The sequence below is a fragment of the Chiloscyllium punctatum genome, chromosome 36 (assembly GCF_047496795.1).
Source record: "Chiloscyllium punctatum isolate Juve2018m chromosome 36, sChiPun1.3, whole genome shotgun sequence".
Lineage (NCBI taxonomy): Eukaryota > Metazoa > Chordata > Chondrichthyes > Orectolobiformes > Hemiscylliidae > Chiloscyllium > Chiloscyllium punctatum.
The window spans coordinates 75729038-75753712 of NC_092774.1; the positions used below are offsets into that span (position 1 = coordinate 75729038).

Genomic DNA, 24675 nt, shown 5'->3' on the forward strand with positions numbered 1-24675 from the left:
GCTAAAACACCTCCACTGAGGACTAAAACCCCAAGTCGAAGATTCACTCCAATCCATTTACTCCATCCAAGAATTCCTGAACACCAAAGATACTGAGATAGAAGAGGATGGATTAATGTTGTCCTTTGACATAACAGCCCTGTTCACATCCATTAACATCAACGTGGCCAAAGAAAACTGAAGACACTACTCGAAGAACCAAAGTCACAAACACAGCATCAACTTCATCAGCAAAGATAGCACTGTCAAGCTCGTGGAACTGTGCCTTACCATCCACTTCATATTCAATAACAAGCCCTACAAACAAATCAACGAAATACGCACGAAACCTCCAGCATCAGGATTCCTAGCAGAAGCAATAATGCAGAGACTCGAACAGACAGCCCTTCCAACGATCCAACCCAAACTTTGGGTCCGCTACAGCGATGACACTTTTCTCATCAAAAAATGAAACAAATTAGAGGAAACCTACAACACCATCAACAATCTCCTTACTGGCATAAGATTCACAAAAGAGGAGAACAACAACAAAGTGCCATTTCTTGATGTCACAGTGGAGCGAACAGTCAATGGTAAATTCAAAACAGCGTCTACAGGAAAACAATGCACGCGAACCAAGAACTTAACTACAGATGCAATCACCCCTACACAATCAAACACATCTGAATCAGGACACTATTTCAGCGAGCCACGACACACTGCTGCACCCAGGAACGACGAAGATCAATAAATAACTGTACAGAGCATTTCCGAAGAACGGGGAGCCCCTTAACCCCCTGAAAACAGTTTCCCTGACCGGGAATCGAACCCGGGCCGCGGCGGTGAGAGCGCCGAATCCTAACCACTAGACCACCAGGGAGATGCAAGCACAGCTTGACAGCTCTACCGAACAATACTTTCCTGCCCGGAAATCGAATCCGGGCCATGGTCGGTCGAAGGCTTTCACCTGTGCATCCAACAATGTCATTTCTTGTATCCATTGCTCCTGATGCAGTCTCCTCCACATTGGGGAGACTAGAGACTCCTCGAAGAGTCAAGTCACAGCGCTTGAGGGAACATCTCCAGGACACCCGCACCAATCAACCCCATCGCCCTATGGCCCAACATTTCAAACCCCCTCCCACTCTGCCGAGGACATGCAGGTCCTGGGCCTCCTCCATCGCCGCTCCCTCCCCACCCGATGCCTGGAGGATGAACGTCTCATCTTCCGCTTGGGGTAAATTCAACCCCAGGCCATCAATGTGGACTTCATCAGTTTCCTCATTTCCCCTCCCCCACCTTACCTCAATTCTAGCCTTCCAGCTCAGCGCTGTCCTCATGATCTGTCCTACCTGCCAATCTCCCTCCCCACCTATCCACTCCACCCTCCTCTCTGATCTGTCACCTCCATCCCCACCCCCATTCACCTATTGTACTTTTTGCTACCTTTGGCCCCGCACACCTCAGCCCCAATTTATCTCTCCACCCTGGAGGGGTCCTGCCTCTATTCCTGATGAAGGGCTTTTGCCCGAAACGTCGATTTTCCTGCTCCTCGGAAGCTGTCTGACCTGCTGTGCTTTTCTAGCACCACTCTGATCTAAACTCTGGTTTCCAGCATCTGCAGTCCTCACTTTTGCCGACCCAATAAACCCAGTGTGCCAATTTCACACCAACAAACTGACACAAGTAGACACAACGTCTGGAGAAACCCTAGCCACATTGCTTTACATTAAAGACATCTGGGAAATGATGTCCGGAAAACTCAATCCTCTCAGCATCATGGTAGCCCACAAACCTACCAACACAACTTAAACAGCGGCTAATGAACCTGAAATACCCGATACAAACAACCAGAAAACGAATGTAATTTACAAAATACCATACAAGGAAATATATACATGAACTCTGCCGCACAGTTCTCTGTGGCAAGAAATGCTGGGATGAGATAAGGAAGATTTTTTCAGCCAAAACGAATCGACACTGACTGGACAGCCATTTAAAATCAACGCTGTCAGCCCAGGATGGAAGACCCGAAGGGATGTACTGTTTTCTTATTTCCTGAAGATTTACAAAGCTGAGACCGGGTTTTGGTGTTTGTTCCCTTTCCACTCCCAAGAGCCGCAGTGGTTGGGGCGGTGAGTTGGGGAAAGTGAAATGTGCCCATGAGCAGCATGTGGGTCTCTTTCAGCTTCCCCTCCTCTGACAGCGCTGTGACTTGACTTTGATGTTCTCAGGGACATTTACTGACGCGAGACAGTGAAACGATTCTCATTCCTGCAGATTAGGAATTGTACCCATACGCCGGTTTCATGACAATGAGAAAGATTAATTGGGATGTGTGAAGAAGCTGTGAGCTGCAGTTGAAACAAGTAGGTGGAGTCAGATACGTCATCCATTGTCCCCATGGTCCTGAAGAAATGTTTGCTTTTGTCTGCTTGAGAGACTTTGGACACTGGTGTGGCAGGGAGAATACTGAGATACCGAGTGAAGAAGATTCAGTGCGCTGACTGTGAAAAGTGCTTCAAACCATTTACTCAGATTGGGGAATTAAAATCACACCCCTCGCGGTGGGAAAGACGATGTCCCCGCTCTGTTTGTAATTTCAAACCCAGAGCAACACAAGGAAAGCTCCACCCAATGGGGAAACCGTGGAAATGTGGGGACTGTGGGAAAGGATTCCCTTCCCCATCAGTGCTGGAAACCCACAGACGCATTCACAACGGGGTGAGGACGTTCACCTGCTCAGTGTACAGGAAGGGGTTCAGTCAGAGAGAAGCCATTCACGTGCCCCATGTGCAGGGGAGAGCTCACTCAGTCAGCTGCACTGCTGACCCACCAGTGGGTCCACACTGGAGAGAGGCCATTCACCTGCTGTAAGTTCCAAAAGGGCTTCACCTGCTCCTCCCACCTGAGGAGGCACCATCGAGTTCACGTGCCAGTGCAAGGGGATCGAAGGAGCGATGGCCAAGTGCTCCGATCAACCCAGCACTGGGGCGTCCCAGGTTCGAATCCCACTGCGGTGGATGGCAGAATTGGAGCTCGTTCAGTAATCTGGACTTCAGAATCTAAGGATGAAACCACTTTTAGGGGGAAAAAACACCATCTGATTCACTCATGACCTTTTTAGTGAAGGAAACTGCCGTTGCGGGAAAGGGTTCACTCAGTCATCCCAGCTGCATGTTTTACCCGGCTGTACCAGGGATCCAGTTACAAAGGGTCAACTCAGCTGACCAACAAAGAAAGTGGGGGGGGGGGGGGGGGGGGGGGAGAGAGTGGGTGCATTTTGAGCTGGAGGTGTTTTCTTTAAAAACTACTTTTTGTATGCCCTTTTCCTGGGGAAATCTGAAGCTGTAACAAAAGAGGGTCGTAGTAAAGGTTACCTGAACTTACCACCCGGCTTAGACTCTGTGACGTCCAACAGGTTTTTGTTTTAAAGCTGCTCATTTCTTTCAGCCTCCAGCACTAATGTCATGTCTCAGAAGGACCAGTGAATGAGTCGCTAATATTGTTACAAATTGTATGTTTTTTCAGGACTTCAGGTTCATTGTTTCATTGGAATTGCAAAGTTTACTGGCAACAGTGGGAGGTGTGGGCTGTATTCACTGGAAACAAAGTTTTAAAATCTCACAAACACCAGGGTATATTCTAACAGGTTTATTTGGAAGCACTATGTTTCGAAGTGCTGCTCCTTCTTCAGGTAGCTGTGGTGTAGAATCACAAGACACAGAATATATCACAAAAACATTATAGTGTCATTCAACATAAGTGACGTATTGAAGAAACCTAGATTGCTGTTAAATCTTTCATCTTTTAAAATGGGTTGCAGATTTCGGTTCATTAATATGTACATTCCAGAACTGTTAAGTCACGTTCTCCAGGAAACTTGATGTTTTATACAAGGAGGTAACACCTCACATCAAACAACGCATGAAAGCTGTGAGGTGAGTCTGTCTGTATCCCAATCTTGAGTCAGACTGTTTCTATTTCCAAATATATAATCCTGCAAAAGCAAATTCATCCCAAATGTGTGAGTGAATGCATGAGAGAGAGAGTGTGTATGTGCTTGTGCATGCTGGGTAAAGTGTGTGTGTGATGGAGTGTCATCATGTGCGAAGATGTATGCGTGGGTGTGAGTGGGGGGGGCGTATTAGTGTCTGAGAGAGAGCATGTCTATCGGAAAGGCTCTGCATGAGCGTGTGAGTATGGAAGAGTGAGTGTGAGAGTGAGAGAGTGAGAGAGAGAGAGCGTAACAGTGAAGTGGGGTTACCTGTCATGTGACATGAACCCAAGTTCGCGATTGAGGCCATCCTCCTGGTTTCCGAACTTGGTTATCAGCGTTTGCTGGGCCACTAAAAATGATTAAGCAGTTACACAATACACATTAGAGAGGGCCGAGTGGGACTTGTCTTTCGATTTGCAGAAGGTGAGACGTTCTGGGTGCTGAAAACGAAGGAATACACATACTGGAGGACCTTCGGCACAGAGAAGATGGAGCTGGAAACCAGTCTGCAGACACGTTGGGGGATTCACTGTGGAAACAGGCCGTTTGATCCACCAAGTCCACACTGACCCTCCGAAGAACATACCCCCACTCCCCGACCCACCAGTTAACCCCACAGCTAATCCCTGAATTTCGAACGCCCAATCCACTCTAGCCTGCACATCTTTGGAACATGGGAGAAAACGCGAGCACCCAGAGGAAACCGACGTGAACAGGGGGTGGGGGAGGGGTAGGAAAGTGCAAACTCCACACAGTCACTGTGCGGGTCGGATCGAACCCAGGTCCCTGGCGCTGCGAGGAATCCCCTCTCCAGCTCTATGCATTCGATTGGCTTCTCCCCAATCTTGGTGACACTCCAATCAGTTTGAGGAATTCAATTTGCTTTCACAGAGTTTCCACGGGGAAGGGGTCGTTGTTACTCGGCAGATTGAACGATCCAATGAAGGGCTCGTCTATAGCGAGAACACTGGTCCACATTTCGTTGAAAAATTAAAGTTCTCTCCGCAATTAGAACCCTTGAGTACTCCCACGCAAGCTGCGTGTATTCACGGGGATTCTCAATGCATGTTGATATTTGAAATCATTTCCTGCAGACAAACATTTCACCTCCTGGATTCAAACACTGCTGATATTCAGGCCCTGACTAAATTTCTATTCCATGCCTGAAAAGCAAATCCTCCTCTGCTAATAACTTGAGAAAACAGATCACTGCTGTCAGTGCAGGGCAGAAAATAGGATGAGAGAATTTTGGTTTGCACAGAACAGCCTTCTCTATCTTCTACCCGAAATCACTGTCTCTCAATTCCTAAGCCTTTCAATGTATTCCAACCCAAATTCATCCTTCCATCCTCCTCCCTTTGCCCAGCTCCCCTCTCCTGAAAGTGCTGACAATCTGTTCAGTTTCTCAGCCATATCTCGCCATCATTAGTATATAGCCCACACCTTTATTTAGTTTTTAAGACAGAAAGGCAGTGGTTTGCTGATGCCTGGATGTGATGGTGATTGCATTCACAGTGTTCCAGACTCGTCTCTCGTGTCATTCAGAAAAGTCTGCACTGCACATGTGCAGAGAAGGGGATGCTGGGAGTGGGTGGGATGCATTCTCACCTCCCCATCCAATCATCCCCATAGCGTCCCCTGTCCATTCCCTTACCGCCACCCATAGCATCCCCTGTCCATTCTCTCTCTCTACCCTAACCTACCAGTCCCTTCTCTCTCTCTCCCCACATGCCACTCTCCCCACCCCGTCCATTCTATCTCTGCACCCTCTGCCCTCTGTCCAGTCCCTCATCCACCCTCTGTACCCATCCATTCCCTTTATCGCTCCACCCTCTGCCTTCCCCAATCCAGTCCCTTCCCTTACACTCATTTTCTCTCACCTCCCACACGCTCCCCTCATCCATTCCTTCTCTCCCCCACCTTCTCCTGCCATTCATTGTTGCTCTCTTTCTCCACCCTCTACCCCTTCCATTCTCACCCCAACCTTTGCCCCGTCCATTCTGTCCCCACCCACTGCCGCCCGTCCATTCTCTCCCCACCCACTGCTCCCCGTCCATTCTCTCCCCACCCATTGACCCCATTCATTCTCTCCCCACCTACTGCCCCATCCATTCTCTCCCCGCCCACTGCCCCGTGTCCATTCTGTCCTGATCCACTGCTCCCCGTCCAATCTCTCCCCATCCACTGCCCCATGAATTCTCTCCCCACCCATTGCCCCCGTCCATTCTCTCCCCACCCACTGCCCCGTCCATTATCTCCCCACCACAGACCCCCGTCCATTCTCTCCCCACCCACTGCCCCGTCCATTCTCTCTCCCCACACTCTGGAACCAATTTCTTTCACTTCACACTTTGCAACTCTGCATTCTCTCTCTCCTCCCCAATCCTCTTCACCAAATTCTCTCTCTCTGCTCCCACCCTGTGTACCCCCATGCATTCTCTACCACCAATGCTCTGCTCTTCTACCTATTTTCTCTCTTTCTCTTCCCCAGTCTCTGCGCCCCCCCCCGTTCAATCTCACTCTGAGTACCCTCCCCCGTCCTTTCTCGTGCCTCGAGCCCTCTTTGATCTCTGTATCAAACCCTTCTAATGATAGAGAGAGAATGGATGGTGATGGCGACCTGGGGTGGGGGTGGGGAAGGGAAGCGTGAGAATTGGCTGACCTTTAACATTGAGAATAGCTAAAATGATGTATTCAGAAACATCAGTAATGTCTGAAAGCACATTCAAATGTTTAAAAAAAAAGCTGCAGACATCTTTCTGAAACTTGCATTGAAATCTGCGCAGTTAGGCCACAATTGAGGACAGCCGGTAAGCTTGGAATGGCCTATTCCTAGTCTTGTGAATTGGTTCAGAATATGTAGAAATACAGTCATAGACTTGCAGAGATCAGAAACAAACCTTTCGGTCCACGCCGACAACATTTCCTACATTACCCTCGTGATCCATTTGCCAGCATTTGGCCCATATCTCTCTCAGCCCTTCCTATTCATACCTCCATCCAGATGCCTTTTAAATGTTGTAATTCTACCAGCCTCGACCACTGCCTCTGGCAGCTTATTCCAAACGCATGCCACGCTCTGTGTGAAAAAGTTCCCCCGTTCAGTCCCTTTTAAACCTTTTCCCTCTCAGCCTAAACACCTCTAGTTTTGGACACCCTCTACTCTGGGGAATAGATATACAAACGTTGAGCTGCCAGACAAAATCATAGAGTCACAGAGATGTCCAGCATGGAAACAGACCCTTTAGTCTAACTCATCCATGCCGACCAGATATCACAACCCAATCTAGTCCCACCTACCAGCACCCAAATATATCCTTCCAAACCCTTCCTATTCATAGAGCCATCCAAAAGCCTCTTAAATGTGGCAATTGTACCAGCCTCCACCGTTTCCTCTGACAGCTCATTCCATACACGTACCACCCTCTGCGTGATTCAGTTGCTCCTTCAGTCTCATTTCTATCTTTCCCCTCTCACCCTAAACCTATGCCCTCTCGTTCTGGACTCCCCGAACCCAGAGAAAAACCTTTGCCTATTTATTCTATCCATGCCCCTCATAATTTTGTAAACCTCTATAAGGTCACCCCTCAGTCTCTGATGCGCCAGGGAAAACAGTCCCAGCCTGTTCAGCCTCTCCCTCTCGCTCAGATCCTCCAACCCTCAACATCCTTGTAAATCTTTTCTGAACCCTTTCAAGTTTCACGACATCTTTCCAATTGGAAGGAGACCAGAATTGCACGCAATATTCCAACAGCGGCCGAACCAATGTCCTGTACAGCCGCAACATGACCGCCCAAATGCTGTACTCAATACACTGACCAATAAAGGAAAGCATACCAAACGCCTTCTTCACTATCCTATCTACCTGCGACTCCAATGTTCAGGAGCTATGAACCTGCACTCCAAGGTCTCTTTGTTCAGCAACACTCCCTAGGAGCTTATGATTAATTGTAGAAGTCCTGCTAAGATTTGCTTTCCCAAAATGCAGCACCTCACATTTATCTGAATTAAACTCCATCTGCCACTTCTCAGCTCCTTGGCCCATCTGGTCCAGATCCTGTTGTCATCTGAGGTAACCCTCTTTGCTGTCCACAACAGCTCCAATTTTGGTGTCATCTGAAAACTTACTAACAGTCCCTTTTATGGTCGCATCCAAATCATTTACGTAAATGACAAAAAGTAGAGGGCCTAGCACTGATCCTTGTGGCACTCCACTGGTCACAGGCCTCCAGCCGGAAAAACTGCCCTCCACCACCAACCTCTGCCTTCTACCTTTGAGCCAGTTCTGTATCCAAATGGCTAGTTCTCCCTGAGATCTAACCTTGCTAATCAATCTCCCATGGGGAACCTTGTCGAACGCCTTACTGAAGTCCATATAGATCACATCTACTGCTCTGCCCTCATCAATCTTCTTTGTTACTTCTTCAAAAAACTCAATCAAGTTTCTGAGACATGAATTCCAATGCACAAAGCCATGTTGACTATCCCGAATCAGTCCTTGCCTTTCCAAATACATGTACATCCTGCCCCTCAGGATTCCCTCCAACAACTTGGCCACCACCGTGGTCAGGCTCACCGGTCTATGGTCCCCTGTACTGTCTTTACCGCCCTTCTTAAACAGTGGCACCACATTTGCCAACCTCCAGTCTTCCGGCACCTCACCTGTGACTATTGATGATACAAATAACTCAGCAAGAGGCCCAGCAATCACTTCTCTAGCTTCCCACAGAGTTCTTGGTTACACCTGATCAGGTCCTGGGGATTTATCCATCTTTAACCGTTTCAAGACATCCAGCACTTCTTCCTCTGTAATCTGAACTTTTTGCAAGGTGTCACCATCTATTTCCCTTCAGTCTATATCTTCCATATCCTTGTCCACAGTAAATACTGATGCAAAGTATTCATTTAGTATGTCCCCCATTTTCTGTGGCTCCACACAAAGACCGCCTTTCTGATCTTTGACGGGCCCTATTCTCTGAGTAGAAAGTGAGGACTGCAAATACTGGAGATCAGAGCTGAAATTGTGTTGCTGGAAAGGCGCAGCAGGTCAGGAAGCATCCAAGGAACAGGAGAATCGACGTTTCGGGCATAAGCCCTTCTTCAGGATGCACAGTTGGGCCACAACCAAGGACAGGCTGTAAGAGTGAATGAGTGAATAAAAGACAAGTCCCACCTCGCCCATGAGGAGAAAGTGAGAAATGCAGATGCCGGAGATCAGAGTCGAGAGTGTTGTGTTGAAAAAGCACAGCAGGTCAGGCAGCATCCAAGGAGCAGGGGAGTCAACGTTTCAGACATCAGCCCTTCACCTTGCCCTCTCTAGTGTGTGTTGTGAAACTGCTTAACTGCTTAATCATTTCTAGTGGCCGAGCAGAGGCTAATAACAAGTTTGGAACACACGAGAATGACCTCAGCTGAAACCTTGGATTCATGTCTCACTACAGGAGAACCAGCTCCACAATACACACAAACCCTATCTCTCTCTCTGAATCTGTCTCTCTCTCTCTCTCTTCTCTCTTCTCTCTCATACACACACACACACACACACACACACACACACACACACACAAGTCCTCACACGGTCGTGCAGACCCTCTCTGATAGACAGGGGTCTCTCTCAGACACACATGGATACACCCCTCACACTCTCATCCATGCACACACCTTCTCACACAATTATACACCATTACACGCACACTTTACCCAGCATGCACACACACACAGACACACTCAGACGCTCTGTCTCATGAATGCAGACACACATAGAAGTCTTTGGGGTGAATTGCATTTGCAGGATTGTATGTTTGGAAATAGAAAAAGTCTGACTCAAGACTGTGATACAGAACGACTCTAAACTCACAGCTTTCATGCGTTATCTGAACTCAGGTGTCACCTCCCTTTATAAAACATTAAGTTACCTGGAGAATATTACTAAAAAGAAGTTCTGGGATTTACAGATTAATGAACCGAAATCTGGAACCTATTTTAAAAGATGAAAGACTTAACAGGTTTCTTCAATGTATTAGTGGGTGTGGACCCACTGGTGGGTCAGCAGTGCAGCTGACTGAGTGAACCCCCTTCCGTACATGGGGCACGTGAATGGCTTCTCTCACTTGTGGACCCACTCGTGCGTCTCCATTTGGCTGATCCGAATGAAGCCCTTCCTGCACACCGAGCAGGTGAATGGCCTCTCCCCGCTGTGATTACGTCAGTGGGTTTCCAACACGGATGGGGAAGGGAATCCTTTCCCTCAGTCCCCACATTTCCACAGTTTCCCATTGGGGGAGCTTTCCTTGTGTTGGTCTGGGTTTGAAATTACAATCAGAACGGGGACATAGTCTATCCCCACTGTCAGGGATGAGACTTTGATACCCCCAAGCTGAGTAAATGGTGTAAAGCACTTTTCACAGTCAGCGCACTGAATCTCCCTCACTCGGTGTCTCAGTATTCTTCCTGCCGCACCAGTGTCCAAAATCTCTCAAGCAAACAAAAGCAACCATGTCTTCTTGATTGGAATGGCTGCTGATATTGAAGTCCCAATGAATCAAGCGGCTCTGTCAGAAGTTGATGTATCATTTGTTTTCAGATTTCTTTCGGCACGTCTTCCTGCAAAAAAAAGTCACAAAATAAGTGGTCATTGTCAGTCTACTTAAACGAACATAACATAGGTGACAGTTCCTGTAGTTTGCCAGATGCCTGCTTATCACATAATACCCAGCACACAGAAACCTGAAATCCCTCATGCAGCCAGATAGGCTTAGGTGTGTTTAGAGGAAAACTTCATTCAAATATAATCTAATCTTAAACTAAATACGTGTACATATATATATATATATCAATATGCCAATCCTGTCAATGCGGATCAGTTCCAAGCGAAACTACACATTTAATTGTGAACATGAGGAAAAAAGCAATCATTTTCCAGGGTGCAAACTGCATACGTGCTAAACTGAAGGAATACACGAGGAAAAGACCTAAAAGAGAGATAGAAAGTATTTGAGCACCTTTGCAGAATCTGCTCCCTCTCTGGATTCTCTCCAGTTGCTTCAAGTAAACCTCCCTGGGGGTCAGGCAGCCCTGCATCGGGAAGCACTGGGATGGTCAACTACGACCAGTTTACATGGAGAACACATCTCCACATTAAACAGCCTCGAGGCAAATTTCCCTTCCTTCCACAAAGTTCAAGACCCCTCAAAGCGAAATTCCCCAGGTAAGTTTGGAAGAATTTCTTCCAGGTGTTCACTAATCGTTTCTATGAGCACTTTGTTAAAGTTTGAATATAGCGAGTTTTGAAAATTAGTGATTCTGAGCGAAATCACAGTTCGAAAAACAGAATGTGGGTATTTAGACTGAGTTTATTTTTGCACATCGACGATATGTCTGCACAACAGCATATGACACGACAGCAGTGAAGATCTTCTGACCTCATTCTCAAACGTGCCTGCCACACGCCAGATGAAAAGCTGAATACTTCTGTGGAAAAACTGCCGAGCAATGCAAGAGAATGGCACAACGCGTGCGTGTTGGAACCAGAACCCAAAGGAGAGACCATTCTCTCCTATTCATTCAACGTCGTCTTTAGCAGCTTTCCCGTATAATGGCGCTCTGTTCTGCACCTTGCCTCCGCTTCCCAAAAGAGCTTCGACATAAATATTTCACAATGATATACTGGCCCAATGTGTACAGTTAAGGTGACAACCTCTGAGTGGTCTCCTGTTCTCTGTATCCTATGTTGAGGAGGGCAATGCTTGTCACTGGCTATTCTGGTGTCAGAGAAAAGTTTCGAAACAGTGGAGGGAGTCCGATTCCTGGGGACGGGACAAACAGCAGCAGGGAGACAGAATGAGAAGCAGCTGTTCTGGAAACTCTTTGTCACTTGCAATTCTTCGAACAATGTCAAATGTATTTGACACTAAGCAAGTCTCAGCGAGCTCAAGAGGAGTGTGGTGGATGAGGAATGAACCACTCTTTGGCTTGTTGGTCTCGGGGCATGTTCCCAGGTAGAGTCTTTAACAGTGCAGACTTGTGTGCGGTCCTGGATTCACATCCCAGACGAGGCTGCGTCGCTTAACTTGATTTGGGCAAAAATGCCCCATTAGTTTTCTCAAAAAGCACCTTCGTGAAACGAGGTTGGGCTGCCACGAATACGAATGAGGCAGAAAACAGGGAAGTGAAATGGTTGGAGATCGCGTTGAACAGGTTGACGTGAGTGGTGCGGTGTTTGCGGAATGTCAGCAATAAAGGTAAATTGAAATATTGGGCCAGCTCTCCTCGGAGAACCGAAGTTTTCCAAGTCAGTAGAGGCCGAGAAACAGGAAATAATGCTGTGACAATGCTCCCATGCCTGAAATGATCTATAGTGATTCGGCAGAGATTTAAAGTCACGAGGACGAGCGAATGCAGTAGACGAGGTAGCAGCAAATGTGCAGGTAAAGAGCTGCTTCACCTGGAAGGATATCCAGGAGGGAGCAGGTAAATTGTGCTTCTGAGTGAAATCACGGTTCGTAAAAACAGAATGTGGCAATTTAGACAGAGTTAATATTTGTTCGTCACCGATATGTCTGCCGGTGCGCGATGGGAGCATAACCCAGAAGGGAAACCATCTTCCCTATTCACTCAATGTCGAGTTTAGCAGCTTTCCCGTATAACGGCGCACTGTTGTGCACCTCGCCTTCTCATCTGCTTCCCAAAAAACTTCGACGTCAATATTGATACACAGGCCCAGTATGCAGAGTTGAGATGCCACACCCGTGGAGGTCTGCGGGGTCTTCTCCTGTTCTCTGTTCCCGATGTTGAGGAGGGCAATACTTGTCACTGGTCACTCCGGTGTCAGAGAAAAGTTGAGACAGAAAACGGGTTAATCTTCTGGCAGTAGAGAGGGCCCGGTTCCTGGGGACGGGCAAACGGCAGCAGAGAGACGGAATGAGAAGCAGCTGTTCATACAGTCATAGAGATGTACAGCATGGAAACAGACCCTTCGGTCCAACCCGTCCATGCCGACCCCAATCCCACCCCAATCTAGTCCCACCTGCCAGCACCTGGCCCATATACCTCCAAACCCTTCCTATTCATATATCCATCCAAACGCTTCTGAAATGTTGCAATTGTACCAGTCTCCGCCACTTTCTCTGGCAGCTCATTCCATACACGCACCACCCTCTGCGTGAAAAGGTTGCCCCTTAGATATCTTTTATATCTTTCTCCTCTCACCCTAAACCTATGCCCTCTCGTTCTTGACTCCCCGACCCCAGGGAAAAGGCTTTGCCTATTTATCCTATCCATGCCCCTCATAATTTTATAAACCTCCATAAAGTCACCCTTCAACCTCCGACGTTCCAGAGAAAACAGCCCCAGCCTGTTCAATGTCAACTGGACTTTCCTCTGAGCAAGACTCAGCTGGTTCAAGAGGTAGGGTGGGGGCAGGGGCGCCAGCGCGCTAGCCGTGTGGCTCGTTGGTGTCGGGGTGTGATTTTTGCTTTGGGTATTCATTGACGCAGGCGTTCGAGAGATCCCGGATTCAAATCCCGGAGGAGACCGCGTTTCATGACTTGTGCGAAAGTGCTGTTTAATTTCCTCAAAAAGCACCTTCGTAAAACGAGGTTGGGCTCCCTGGAGAACCAATGGGACAGAAAGCAGCGAAGTGAAATGATTGGAGATAGCGTTGAAGAGGTTGACGTGAGTGGTGCAGTGTTTGAGGGATGTCAGCGATGAGGGTCGATTGGAAATTTGGGAGAACTCTCTTCGGAGTACAGAAGTTTGAAATCTGGCCCGATTGAAGCTTTTCAAGTCATGCAAAGTCTAGACAGAGAAAGTAATGCCGTCAAAATGTTCCCACGTCTGAAAGGATCGACAACGATTCGGCAGAGTTTAAAAGTCATGAGGAAAAGAAACAAAAGTGACATTAGGAAGAACGCTTTTGAAAAGGGACTGGTTGGGGTCAGTAAATCCCAAACTGACAAAGAGGCAGATTCATTATACGCAAACGGCAAGACTTGGCCAAACGATACACGGAGTTAACGGACTCCTTTCGTGATTTGAAACGTAAGGAGTCGACGTTATGGAGCCATTTGAGATTCAAACATGCAACTTTCGGATCTCGAGTCAGACGCGCTACCGTTGCGCCACAAGCTCACACATGCCCTTACGCTGAAGCTGTGCGCTTTTAATGGGGTCAGGAAAATGTTCCCCAAACGGAAATCTTCTCCACAAAGGGGTTTCTGAATTGAATGAATGTCTCACGTAAGGGACTGCGTCTGCTGAGAAGCCGAGACCAAAAGAGAAACTCGGTAGGTTTGACAGTACCTGTCAGAGAAAACAAAATTCTGAAATGTTGTCGCTGATTCTCTTTCCACAGACGTTGCCTGACCTTCTCAGTTTCTCCTGCAATTTCTAGTTTTGTTTTTTACTGAAAGTTCATTTCATCTTTTGGGATGAAACAACTGGAGTCGCCGTATGCAGATATATAACCCTTTCGAATTACTGTGACGTGATTGGAGTCAAACAAACTCTGCGATGATGCACTCTTTCTCAGCTCCACAGGCAGACAGACAAGGGGAAGGAAACTGTAAGTGTGGTTCTGTATTCGTGGGCTGAGTGGTTAATGCGATGGACTTGAAATCCATTGCGGCTTCCCAACGCAGGTGTGAACCCTGCCGAGTACAAAATGAGAAGTGTCGTCGAAAAGAAAGGGAGTTTGCTCCCCCGCTTCTTCTTTAAGATTCAAATCAGTGGAGGGGGGAAAATATTTCACTCAAATTGGGACTGGTGGGAATGTGAAACCCACTGCCTGTTCGGGTGGAACAAGCAGATACCCTCAGAGCTTCTTTGGAGGCTATGAGCAAAGTGTTTGGAAATGAGACTAGAAGACAGACGAGCTTGTAATCGTGATCGAAATGAAGCAGGCACCTGTGGACAAAGGCGTTTCCTTTGCCAGTGAAAGATACTGCTTCACAAAGTTGGGCCTGTGGAAGGGAATCAGTGACGGTGATTATCTTTGGTTGTTCACCTTGTGAATGTTCCCATTGCTGCGCATGTCCGTGTTGGCGTCAGAACTCTGCAGCATGTTGGCGTTAGATGCGCACAGGGACTGGCGCACCAAACTCCACCTACCTGTTTGAAATGCAGCTCACAGCTTGTTCACACACCTCAATTAATCTTTCTCATTGTTCTGAAGCCGGCGTACGGTTTGAATTCCCGACCTGCGGGAATGAGAATCCTTACACTGTCTCGCGTCAGTAAATGTCCCTGAGAACATCTGAGTCAACTCACAGCGCAGTCAGATGAGGGGAAGCTGAAATAGCCCCACACGCTGTTCACGGGCACATTTTATTCTCCCCAACTCAACGCCTCAACCACTGCGGCTCCTGGCAGTGGAAAAGAAACAATCACCAAAACCCCTTCTAAGCTCTGTGAATCTTCAGAAAATCAGCAAACGTTCATCCCTTCGGATTTTCTATCCTAGGCTGACAGCGATGGGTTTTGTCACTCTTTTGTAGGACATTGCAAGTAGATGTTTTGCAGAATAGCACCACAATGCCATCTGATTAATCAGGACCTGGATGTTTTCGGTCTTTGAATGTCAGTGTTGTGCTGCAGAACTTTGTTGTTGCCAGTTTCTAATACTTATCTTCCCAGTCCCCTGTATCACTTGTCGAAAATGTTTAATTTGTGTCTTGTAATCCTTTCACTGTCTGCTAATGAGGATAGTGTTTCCATGTTTTACCTAAATTATCTTGACCTTGCATACCTCAAGCCTCAAGCTAATTTCACGAGAAACCCTCTCCAGTTCAAAAGCCAACTGTTAATGATGGCTCTGTTCCTTGTCACGTGTCCAATTTCAGATCGATGTTGTTAATGTCCCTTCTACTCCTTCGGATCCAGGTTTCGCTCACAGGGCTAGAACAGAACTGTCACCAAATACATTGACCAATCTACGTTCATCCTATCGATTGTATTAGCATCATCAACACTTCTCATCAAAATAACTCGAGAGACTTTCATCACAATTTTCTGTGAACAGTTCTACATTAGCTTTGCTGAATGAACCCCAAATTTCTTGAAGTGGCTCCTTATTTTCGGCCCTGATTATTAATCTCTCTACGCATGGGAATGGATCCTTCCCACCCGCCCTATCTCTCATCAATGTGTGTAGTTCAATTCGATCTCCCATCAGCCTCCTCTGTCCTGATCAAATCCAGGGGAACAGGAAACGTTGGGACTATGGCGCGGACAGGACAAGCCCAATACTCACCTTTCCTTTTAGAACTATTCCATGAGAAAGTTTAGACCTCAACTTTGGGCGTGTCGTTGTGGCCGAACACTTAAGGTGTTGGCGTAGAGATCATTTGGGGCTCCCCGCCCAGGGTGTTAACCTGCTGGCTATGCTTTCTTCGCTGGCGATTTTAAATAACTTCCTGTTGGTTGCATTATCGCTCAATCTTCACAAAACCCGTCTCAATAAAGACCCGTTTTCTCATGTCTGGGAATTGATTGCCATGCAGGAAACTCGGGTTCTGAACAAACAACGTATCAGACTCACAACGTCAGCTCTGTTTACCTTTCCACAGATGCTGCTCGACCTGTTGGCTTTCTGCAGTATTCTCTGTGTTTATTAGGCACAAGTGCTGCTTTTCATTCAAGAACTTCAATCCCTGTCCTCTGGTAACTGACTCTGGTCAGTGGCAATTGGTTCTTCTGATCATTAATCTGCCCATTCCCAACGCTTCTTCTCCCATCATTACCAACAGCCCCAGGAAATCTCCAGTTATCCTTGTTTGCTCCAAAGCGAACATTCTCAACATTGGGAATGTCTCCCCAAAATGGAAATTCCTCATCCCTGGACATGAGACAAGGCGTACAATTGGGAAGAGATTTTGGCAAAATATTGTCAGTTAGGAAATGGAAAAATGTTCAAATGTTCATGAAGCAAAACAGAAATCCCAGTCTCCAGCTTTGTGAACCTTTAGAAACACTTTGGGAAGCGGATTTGGAGGAGAATGAAAGACGACCTGTCCGACAGTCCAGACACCGTCCCCTTGTTGAAGAGGCCGGGAGGTTGATTCTGATGTTCTCGGCACACGAATTGATCTGAGACATTGAAAGAATTGTCGTTCGTGTACATCAGGAATTCAAACCCCTTCTCGCCACCGAGCCAATGAGAGAACTCGGGAACAGGCAAAACACTGAAAGGCTCGAAGGGCGACGGCCCCGGAGTAAGAAAGCTAGTTCCTCGTGACATGGATGTGTCTGCAGACAGCCCCCGGTATCTCCAGAATGCATCTCCCAGGCTTGATTATGGAAAAGTTAAACTGATAGACGACAATTGTAATTCTTGGCGGGGAGGCTGAATTATAAAATCACTAAGTGATGGTGCCGCCCCCATCTGCACCTGTCTCTGTGGCGCAATTGGTCAGCGCGTTCGGCTGTTAACCGAAAGGTTGGTGGTTTGAACCCACCCAGGGGCGGTGTGTTCGCTGCTCTCCTTTGGCTTCAAAGCTGTGCGCTTTTAATGGGGTCAGGAGAATGTTCCCCAAACGGAAATCTTCTCCACACAGGGGGGTTGCGAGTTGACTCCATGTCTTACCTAAGGGACTGCGTATGCTGAGAAGACGAGACCCAAACAGAAAATCAACAGGTTTGACAGTACCTGTCGGAGCAAACAAAATTCTGACATGTTGCCTCTGATTCTCTTTCCACAGATGTTGCCTGCCCTGCTGAGTTCCTCCTGCAATTTCTCACTGAAAGTTCATTTCATCTTTTCGGGAGAAACACCGAAATATCTGCAAACACCATGTGCAGATATTTAACCCTTTCGAATCACTGCGAAGTGATTGGAGTCAAACAAACTCTGCGATGATTCACTCTTTCTCAGCTCCACAGGCAGACAGACCTGGGAAGTCAAACTGTCAGTGTGGTACTGAATCGTGGGCCGAGTGGTTGATGCGATGGACTTGAAATCCATTGCGGCTTCCCCACGCAGGTGTGAACCCTGCCGAGTACAAAATGAGAAGTGTCGTCGAAAAGAAAGGGAGTTTGCTCCCCCGCTTCTTCTTTAAGATTCAAATCAGTGGAGGGGGAAAAACATTTCACTCAAATTGGGACTGGTGGGAATCTGCAACCCACTGCCTGTTCGGGTGGAACAAGCAGATACCCTCAGAGCTTCTTTGGAGGCTATGAGCAAAGTGTTTGGAAATGAGACTAGAAGAGTGAGGGGCTTGAAATCGTGATCGAAATGAAGCAGGTACCTGTGGACAAAGGCGTTTCCTTTGCCAGTGAAAGATACTGCTTCACAAAGTTGGGCCTGTGGAAGGGAATCAGTGACGGTGATTATCTTTGGTTGTTCACTTTCTGAATGAACCCATTGCTGCGCATGTCCGTGTTAACGTCAGAGCATGGTGGCGTTAGGTACTCTCAGGACCATGGGGCAATGGATGACGTATCTGACTCCACCTACTTGTTTCAAATGCAGCTCACAGCTTCTTCACACATCCCAATTAATCTTTCTCATTGTCCTGAAACCGGCGTATGGGTACAATTCCTAATCTGCAGGAATGAGAATCTTTTCACTGTCTCGTATCAGTAAATGTCCCTGAGAACATCAGAGTCAAGTCACAGCGCTGTCAGAGGAGGGGAAGCTGAAAGACCCTACACACTGCTCACGGGCACATTTCACTTTCCCAACACAGAGCGTTGATTTTAAATGGCTGTGCAGTCAGTACCGATTCGTTTTGGCTGAAAAAAATCTTCCTTATCTCATCCCAGCATTTCTTTCCACAGAGACCTGTGTGGCAGAGTTCATGTATATATTTCCTTGTAAGGTATTTTATAAATAACAAACTTTTCTGGTTGTTTGCATCGGGTATTTCAGGTTCATTAGCCGCTGTTTAAATGTGTTGGTAAATTTGTGGGCGACCATGCTGCTGAGAGGTTTGAGTTGTCTGGACATCATTTCCCAGATGTCTTCAATGTAAAGAAATGCGGCTAGGGTTTCTGCAGACGTTGTGTCTACTTGTGTCAGTTTGTTGATGTGAAATTGGCACACTGGGTTTATTGGGTAGGCAAAAGTGAGGACTGCAGATGCTGGAAACCAGAGTTTAGATCAGAGTGGTGCTGGAAAAGCACAACAGGTCAGACAGCTTCCGAGGAGCAGGAAAATCGACGTTTCGGGCAAAAGCCCTTCATCAGGAATAGAGGCAGGACCCCCTCCTCCTCCCCCAGGGTGGAGCGATAAATTGGGGGTGGGGTGTGCTGGGCCGAAGGTAGCAAAACGTACAATAGGTGAATGGGGGTGGGGATGGAGGTGACAGATCAGAGAGGAGGGTGGAGCGGATAGGTGGGGAGGGAGATTGGCAGGTAGGACAGGTCATGAGAACAGCGCTGAGCTGGAAGGTTGGAACTGAGGCAAGGCGGAGGGAGGGGAAATGAGGAAACTGATGAAGTCCACATTGATGACCTGGGGTTGAATTTACCCCAAGCGGAAGATGAGGCGTTCATCCTCCAGGCATCGGGTGGGGAGGGAGCGGCGATGGAGGAGGCCCAGGACCTGCATATCCTCGGCAGAGTGGGAGGGGGTTTGAAATGTTGGGCCATAGGGCGATGGGGTTGATTGGTGCGGGTGTCCTGGAGATGTTCCCTCAAGCGCTGTGACTTGACTCTGCGAGGAGTCTCCAGTCTCCCCAATGTAGAGGAGACCGCATCGGAACAATGGTTACAAGAAATGACATTGTTGGATACACAGGTGAAAGCCTTCGACCTCCCAAGGCCCGGATTCGATTTCCGGGCAGGGAAGAAATTTTCAGTAGATCTATCATGGCAGGGCTGCATCTTCCTGGTGGTCTAGTGGTTAGGATTCGGTGCTCTCACCGCTGTGGTCTGGGTTTGATTCCCAGTCTGGGAAGCTATTTTCAGGGGGTCTATAGGCTACCCGTTTTTCTTAAATGCTCACTACAGTTTTTTATTGATCTACGTAGTTTCTGGGTGCTGCAGTGTGTAGTGGCTCGTTGAAATAGTGTCCTGATTCAGATTTGTTTGTATGTGTCGGGATGATTGCTTCTGCAGTTAAGTTCTTGGTTCGTGTGCATTGTTTTCCGGTGGACGCTGTTTTGAATTTACCATTGACTGTTCGCTCTCCTGTGACATCTCGAAATGGCACTTTGTTGTTGTTCTCCTCTTTTGTGAATTTTATGCCAGTAAGGATATTGTTGATGGTGTAGTAGGTTTCCTCTAATTCGTTTCATTTTTTGATGACAAATGTGTCATCGCTGTACCGGACTCAAAGTTTGGGTTGGATCGTTGGAAGGGCTATTTGTTCGAGTCTCTGCATTATTGCTTCTGCTAGGAATCCAGATGCTGCTGGTGGTATCATGGGTATTTCGTTGATTTGTTTGTAGGGCTTGTTATTGAATATGAAGTGGGTGGGAAAGCACAGCTCCACGAGCTTGACAGTGCTATCTTTGCTGATGAAGTTGATGCTGTGTTTGTGTCTTTGGTTCTTCGAGTAGTGTCTTCAGTTTTCTTTGGCCACGTTGATGTTAATGGATGTGAACAGGGCTGTTCTGTCAAAGGACAGCATTATTCCATCCTCTTCAATCTCAGTGTCTTTGGTGTTCAGGAATTCTTGGATGGAGTAAATGGAGTGTAGTGAATCTTCGACTTGGTGTTTTAGTCCTCAGTGGAGGCCTTTGACAAGTCTGTATATTAGTGTTCCAAGTCGTGAGACTATGGTCTGAGGGGTGTGGGGGGGTGGGGTGGTGGTGCTGGTGCTCCTGGTTTGAAGGGGAGGAGAACAACAACAAGGTGCCATTCCTAGATGTCAAAGTAGAGCGAACAGTCAATGGGGAACTTCAAACTAGCATCTATAGGAGAACAACACACACAAACCAAATACTAAACCACAGAAGCAATCATCCCAACACCCACGAACGAAGTTGCATCAGGACATTATTTCAACTAGCCACTACACACTGCAGCACAGAGAAACTACGAAGAGCACAAGAGAAATACGTATATAGTGTATTTAAGGAGAACGGGTCCCCAAGAAACCCCCTCCGCCGATTTCTCATTGATGCTTTCAAGCTGACTCTCAAAAATTCGGTTTATCCCTCCATTCTTTCCTGTTTGTTTTGTTTGGGTTTTGAAAGCTTTCGCAATCCTCTGACTGAGTATTGGAGTTGGGCAGTTATGTTGTGGCTGTGCAGGACAATTTTTTGGACCACTTTTGGAATATTGTGTACAATTCTGGTCTCCCTCCTATCAGAAGGATATTGTGAAATTTGAGAGGGTTCTGAACCACCAATGGGTCCACAGAGATGAAGAGGCCCTTCTGCTGCCCTGAGTGTGGGAAGGCCTTCAGTGATTCCTCTGCCCTGCGGACGCACCAGCTGGTCCACACCGGGGAAGGCTGTTCTCCAGCCCCAAGTACGAGATGGCCTTCAGCAGTTCTTCCCACCTGCTGAGACACGAGTGGGTCCATATTGAGGAGAAGCCGTTGTTCTGCCCCGATTGCAGGAAGGGCTTTGCTCTTTCTTCCGACCTGCTGGCCCATTGGTGGGTCCACATGGGGGAGAGATCGTTCAGTTGCCTAAGTGCAGGAAGGCCTTCATCAATTCCTCAGCCCTGCTGATGCACCAGTCAGTCCACACCGGGGAGAAGCCGTTCTCCTGCCCGAGTGTGGGAAGGGTTTTACCCGCTCCTCCACACTGCTGAATGACCAGCTGGTCCACATGGGGGAATGGGGGGTGGATGGGGGGGGAGGCGTTTCGGCTGCCCTGAGTGCGGGAAGTCCTTCAGCAATTCCTCCTCCCTGCTGAAGCACCACTGTGTCCACACCGGGGAGAGACCCTTCAGCTGGCCCGAGTGTGGGAAGATGTTCATGTTTTCCTGCAACTTGCGGAAGCACCAGCGGGGGCACCAGCGCTCCCAGCAATCAGATCCCAACAGTGACGCTGCCTTTAGTCACCCCCAAGGACTGAACCTCCTGCCAGTTCTGACAGTGGGTGCAGTGGGAGAGTAGGTGGGCTGTTTTTGTTTTCTGCTGGACTGCAATTGCCTCCCCCACCCCCCGTAACCACAACCTCATGGTGGCTCAGGGTTAGCACTGCTGCTTCATGGCACCAGGAACCCAGGAATACTTCCACCCTTGGGTGTCTGTGTGCAATTTATGTAGGTAAGGAAAATGGATCTGAGTAGGTTACCCTTCGGAGAATCAGTGCAGATGTGTTGGGCTGAAGGACCTGTTTCCACTCTGGAGAAGTTCAACCATCATATGAGCTTTGTTTTCATTGGAAGGTGCTGCTCATTGAGCCAGGGACTGCACAATGCCAAATGAAATGATCCAGAGAAACCTTCGACCGCAAGATCATCGGAGCAGAAGTTCGGCCATTCGGCCCGTCGATTCGACTCTGCCATTCGTTAGTGACAAAAGTAGTGCAGATGAGATTAGCTACAGTGTGGAAACAGGCCATTTGTCCCAACAAGTCCACATCGACCCTCCGAAGTGTAACCCATCCAGACCCATTTCCCTCTGACTAATGTACCTAACCCTATGGGCAATTAAGCATGACCTATCCACATGACCTGAACATCTTTGGACTATGGAAGAAAACAGGATCACCCAGTGAAAACCCACACAGACACTGCGAGAATGTGCAAACTCCTCACAGACAGTCAGCCAAGGCTGGAATCAATCCTGGGTCCCTGGCGCTGTGAGGCTGCAGTGGTAAACACTGAGCCACTACATATTGCAACCCGAAGTAGGCAAGCAGGAGGCTGGGAGAATACAGCAAGCCAGGCAGCACCAGGATGTGGAGTCGTCAGCGTTTTGGGTATTAACCCTTCTTCAGGACTGAAACGTTGACTTCTCCATGAGAAACGATTTACAGGAATGTTACTGGGGGTTGGAGGGTTTGAGCTACAGGGAGAGGCTGCATAGGCTGGGACTGTTTTCACTGGAGCATCGGAGGCAGAGGAGTGACTTAATAGAGGTGACAAAATCATGAGGGGCATGGACAGGGTAATAGACAAGGTCTTTTCCCTGGGATGGGGGAGTCCAGAACTAGAGGGCATAGGTTTAGGGTGAGAGGCGAAATATATTAAAGCGACAACTTCTTCATTCAGAGGGTGGTACATATATGAAATGAGCTGCCAGAGTATATGGGTCAGGTGCTGTCAAATGGGACTAGATTAATATAGGATATCAGGTCGGCATGGACAAGTTGGACCGTAAGGTCTGTTTCCATGCTGTATGTGTCTCTGACTACTTGTCCTGATGTAAGTTTTAAATAGAGTCCAAGTCACTTTGAATAGTTCAATCTTGTTGTGCTCCCCTCCTGAAAAGTTTCAAATGAATCCCTGTTTAAACATGCTGAGTTGGACGAAGTATCCCATCAAGTTCAACACAAACCTAGAGTTGAAGAAGTCAGAAGTCAGAACACCAAGGGGACCAAAACTGATCACAATATTCCAGGTGCAGCCTCATCAACGTCCTGTATTCCTGCAACATAACTTGCCAACTTCTCTACTCAATTCCCGAACTGATGAAAGCCAGTGTGCTGAAACCTTTCTTCACTGCCTTGTGTACCGATGTAATCAGAGATATAGAACCTACTTTAAACTGATCCACAATCCTGCTTCTGGGAGCACAGTGACTAATAGGGAAGGCAGAAGGGAGTTTGGCCTTTAAATGGAGTATAAAAGTAGGTAGGTTATAGTGGAGGTTTTGATTGAAAGTGCAGTGAAGATTCCACCAGCTGACAGTGGATCTGAATCACACGTAGATCAGACCAGGTTCGGACAGCAGGAAACCAGATAAGTTTTTACAACAAACCACAATGATTTCATCATTAGACTCTTAATTCCAGATTTATATTGAATTCAGATTCCACCGTCTGCCGTGGCAGGTTGTGAATCCAAGTCCCCGGAACATTACCTGGGTGAATAGTCTGGTGACAATAAAGTCGGCCATCGTCTCCCCTGAACACATTGGCTTATTGTGTTTGGAGGTAATAAAGGAGCAAGAGGTTTTAGCAGCTGCGAAGTTGTTGATATTACACAAGGGAACATCAGCACTCTCAGTAATGGCACACACTGAAGTCAGTGTCCTGTATCAGAGTTAAGGGCTCGGGAACCATAAGAAATAGGAACACGAATATGCCATTCAGCCCCTTGAGCCTGCTTCTCCATTCAGTAGGATTCTGGGTGATCTGGCATTCCCCACATTCACTTTCCTGCCCTTTTCCTGTAACTGTTCATCCCCCGACTCTTCACGAATCTATCGATCCTAGTTTTCAAGTGATATGAAGGCTGTCAACAGAGTTACTGGGGTGGGGGTGGGGGTGGGGGGAACGGGGGCTCAGGTCGAACTTGAGGACTAAAACAATGGCTTCACACTTCACAATATTTAACTAAGGGAATGTCTATGGTTATCCAATGCTGGAAATTGGGCAGGCATTCAGATGAAATTATTGGTAAATTATGAATGATAGAGGAGTCGGGAGAGAAGTGGTGTTCAGGCACAGTTGGATATCATCAGTATAGATGCCAACACCAGCAGCTACGGTAAAACAAATCAGAATGGAAGACGCTAAACCCAGACCCTCCCAGAGGATAGAGTGATGCTGGAGAGGGTCAGTACTGTCATTAACTCTGATCAAGGCTGTCCGCTGGTCGACGAGGGAATGTTTATCCCGATCACCGTTTCAAAG

The 24675-nt window shown here is 47.6% G+C and overlaps 2 non-coding genes across 2 annotated transcripts; one reads left to right on the forward strand and one right to left on the reverse strand.

Moving 5' to 3' along the window:
• Positions 1-787: 787 nt before the first annotated feature.
• On the reverse strand, positions 788-859 carry trnae-cuc (transfer RNA glutamic acid (anticodon CUC)). The gene has a single exon. It is a non-coding gene; the product is annotated as a tRNA-Glu (tRNA).
• Positions 860-17365: 16506 nt separating this feature from the next.
• trnan-guu (transfer RNA asparagine (anticodon GUU)) lies at positions 17366-17439 on the forward strand. The gene has a single exon. It is a non-coding gene; the product is annotated as a tRNA-Asn (tRNA).
• The last annotated feature ends 7236 nt before the right edge of the window (positions 17440-24675 follow it).